This window comes from Sinocyclocheilus grahami, unplaced genomic scaffold (genome assembly GCF_001515645.1).
Source record: "Sinocyclocheilus grahami isolate Dianchi unplaced genomic scaffold, SAMN03320097.WGS_v1.1 scaffold173.1, whole genome shotgun sequence".
Lineage (NCBI taxonomy): Eukaryota > Metazoa > Chordata > Actinopteri > Cypriniformes > Cyprinidae > Sinocyclocheilus > Sinocyclocheilus grahami.
This window is the reverse complement of record NW_015505352.1, coordinates 441,962-446,392: the sequence shown is the minus strand read 5'-3', so window position 1 is coordinate 446,392 and position 4,431 is coordinate 441,962.

Below are 4,431 nucleotides of genomic sequence, written 5' to 3'. Positions count from 1 at the left end.
TGATCTTTGTATAAACATTAGTGTAATTACAGCGCAGGGGCTCATTATGAAGAAGGAAGGTGTGTCTCATGAAGACAGAGGATGATGATAACAACCGCTGCAGGACAGAACAGACAGCAGACAATGTGAAAGGGCAAAAGTCACAAAGACAAAGACCCTGAAAAGAGAGTAACAAGGAGGATTTATAGTACCTAGGTAAGACACATAAGAGCAGGACTAGAGGTCTGTGCCAAACACTGCTGGTCTGGAATAGGAAAATGAGAATTAAATGGGAAAGTGCATGCATAATCAGACATAAAATGCAAAAATAAAAGTGAAGATGCATTGATGGAGGAATAAATTAAGGGATGGTGAAGGAGGGTAGCATGCCATATGCAAACCTCCCCTTCCTCTTCACACACAATACACTCCCACACACTTCATCAGCTTCAAGTCTCTGGTGTTGCTTGTTATTTATTGTGAGGTCTTCAAACTGAGGGTTAGAAAAGCATCCTTAATTTATTCCTCAGAGATAAACTTGTATTCTGACAGCTAAAGCAGGACAGATGGATCATTGGGCTGGAGTGTTATTCTCTGATCTGTGGTTGCCCTTATAATAAAACAACAAAAGTATCAAAGGCATCCACTCCAGTGGAATGAAATTGTAGGGTTTAGTATTCTAGTTTTTAGCTTTTAAATAGAAAAAAAGAATATGCAAAGAAAATAAATGTGAAAAATTATCTTAAATTTATCACATTCAGGTTTCATTATTTCCAAAAAAGAAATGCTTGTTGATGATAATTATAGAAATTATTTACAATATATGATGCAGCCTGCATTATTATCCCAATGGAAAATGTTCACAACTGTGTTGAAAAATAAATGCGAAAAAAATAAAAACAAATGTAAAATATAACAGTCAGGTTATATTATTTGGCAAAATAAATGGCACCTAATAAACATTACAGAAATAATTTATAATATATAGCACAAGCAGCATTTAATTGCCAATGGAGAATTATCTCAGTTGCACTGTCCTTGATCCTGTTCATGAACAGTGTGAATTTTAGTGCATTAAATCAATGCAGGTACAACAAAGAGGAGGCGAAAGAGGAGATAGAGGTGGTGTAACTATTCAGCCAGCAATATATCAGGAGCCGAAGTTAACAAAAATAAAATAATAACAATAATAATTATTAAATCATAATGATTTTATTTCATTTGTGTGTGCTACAGGAATGTTTATGCTTATTAGAGTATTTCATTGTTAACTCTGCACTAGGTTTTGGAACAGAGATCCAGACAGACTTACATTAATCTGCCAGTGACAAATGCAATGCAGGTGTGCTCATGTGTTCACTGCAGTTACAATGGACTTTTCAGGAGATCAGAAAACTGCAGAAAAAAAACATACAGAACTCCTCAGTTTAGGTTTGCTGCTTCTTAAAAAATACAATTGCACTTTCATAAAATCTAAAACAATTCCTCTCTCTCTTAGATGCTTGCAGAGAAAATAGGACCCTTGAGATGAAATTGGATTTTAAAAAAGCTACTTGACTTCCAACGGAAGTTTACACACAAAAATAAATGAAGACTCATCAAGGCTGGAAGCTCTAATCTATTCCTATAACAATAAACCAGGACACTATACTTGTATGAGTTGAGCTTTTGATTCATATATCTGCCAAGTATGAAACTGTCAGGAACATATTGTATTGGAAGAGTGGAAGAAAATGAAAGCCGAATTGAATTTACAGAAGTCAAAATGAAGTCAATAATAAAACATAAATCAAAATATACCTATCATGAAAATATTTTTGTAACGTACACATTTCTAACTTGAAGCAGCAGTGATACAGTGAATATACGTGTATATATACATGGCAAGGCAAGTTTATTTATATAGCACATTTCATACACAATGGTAATTCAAAGTGCTTTACATAAAAGAAAAGAAAATAATAATAAAAAAATTATCACAACAATAAAACAAGGAATTTAAAAACTTTGAAAATGATTCAAAAATTGATTTAAGAGGTTTAAAATTAATTTAAAACAGTTAAGAATAGAAAATGATTCTACATAAAATATAGTGCAATCAGTTCGGACATCGCACAGTGCTCATTCAGTAAATGCACAGCTAAACAGATGAGTTTTGAGTCTGCATTTAAATGTGACTAATGTTTTAGCACATCTGATCTCTTCTGGAAGCTGATTCCAACTGCGGGCGGCATAATAACTAAAAGCGGACCCTTGTTTTGTGTGAACCCTTGGTATTTCTAACCAACTCGATCCTAATGATCTGAGTGGTCTGTTAGGTTTATATTCAGTGAGCATATCTGCTATGTATTTAGGTCCTAGGCCATTGAGTGATTTATAAACAAGTAAAAGTACTTTAAAATCAATCCTAAATATAACTGGAAGCCAGTGTAAGGACCTGAGGACTGGTGTGATATGCTCAGATTTTCTGGTTCTAGTCAGAATTCTGCCAGCAGCGTTCTGGATGAGCTGCAGCTGTCTAATGGTCTTCTTGGGAAGGCCGGTGAGGAGACCATTACAATAGTCCACCCTGCTGGTGATAAAGGCATGAACAAGTTTCTCCAAGTCTTGACTGGAAACAAAACATCTAATTCTTGCAATGTTTTTTAGATGATAGTATGCTGATTTAGTTACTGCTTTGACATGACTACTGAAACTAAGGTCTGTCTCCAGAATCACACCAAGATTCCTGACTTGATTTTTAGTTGTTAGACCCCTAGAGTCAAGGTATGCATTCACCTTAAGAACTTCATCTTTGTTTCCAAATGCAATGACTTCATCCAACTGTTAATTTCATCAATGCATTGGCAGAGGGAGTCAATGGGGCTGTAGTCATTTGGCGATAAGTCTAGGTAATGCATGCATATATATACAGTATATACTGTATATATATATATATATATATATATATGTGTGTGTGTGTGTGTGTTTGTGTGTGTGTGTATACATATATATACATGCATATATAAATAGAGAGAGAATACATGTGAAAATATGTGATAAGATGAGTATGGTATAATCATATAATTTGTGTAATTACAAATTACATAATTTTTATTTAGAAAAAATTATTTTTATATATTTTGACGTTTTATATATTAATATATATATGGATGTATATATATACATATAACATATACAGGTGCATCTAAAAAAAAGTAAAAAATCCATTATCTCAAAATATTAGAATATTTACATTTGAGTTTCATTAAATGACCATTCCTACAGTATAAATTCTGGGTATCTCTTGTTCTTTGAAACCACAATAACGGGGAAGACTGCTGACTTGGCAATAGTCCAGAAGACGATCATTGACACCCTCCACAAAGAGGGTAAGTCACAGAAGGTCATTACTGAAAGGGCTGGCTGTTCACAGAGTGTTGTATCAAAGCATATTAAATGCAAAGTTGACTGGAAGGAAGAAAATGGGTAGGAAAAGGTGCACAAGCAACAGGGATGACCGCAAGCTTGAGAATACTGTCAAGCAAAGGTGATTCAAACACTTGGGGGAGCTTTACAAGGAGTGGACTGAAGCTGGAGTTAGTGCATCAAGAGTCACCACGCTCTGACGTCTTCAGGAAAAGGGCTACAAAGCCATTTCTGAAACAGAAACAACGTCAGAAGCATCTTACCTGGGCTAAAGAGAAAAAGAACTGGACTGTTGCTCAGTGGTACAAAGTCCTCTTTTCAGATAAAAGTACATTTTGCATTTCATTTGGAAATCAAGGTCTGGAGGAAGACTGGAGAGGCACAGAATCCAAGCTGCTTGAAGTCCAGTGTGAAGTTTCCGAAGTTAGTGATGATTTGGGGTGCCGTGACGTCTGCTGGTGTTGATCTATTGTGTTTTATCAAGTCCAAAGTCAATTCAGCCATCTACCAGGAGATTTTGTAGCACTTTATGCTTTCATCTGCTGACAAGCTTTATGGAGATGCTGATTTCCTTTTCCAGCAGGATTTATCACCTGTCCACACAGTGCCAAAACCACTTCCAATTGGTTTGCTGACCATGATATTACTGTGCTTGATTGGCCAGTCAACATGCCTGACCTGAACCCCATATGGAATCTATGGGATATTTTCAAGAGAAAGATGAGAAACAGTGGATTCAACAATACAAACGAGCTGAAGGCTCAATAGTGCCTCAGCAGTGGCTGATCACTTCCATGCCACACCTCACTGATGCTGTCATTTGTACTAAAGGAGCCTTGAGTATTGAGTGAATAAATGATCATACTTTAAAGAACTTGAACTTTTCTGTTTTGCAAATCCTTTTTTTTGATTGTTCTTGGGAAATATTCTAATATTTTGATATACTGGATTTTTGACTTTCATAAGCTGTAAGCTCTAATCATCAAAATTAAAACAAAATTTTTTTTGAAATGTTTTACTTTACATGTAATGAATCTAGAATAT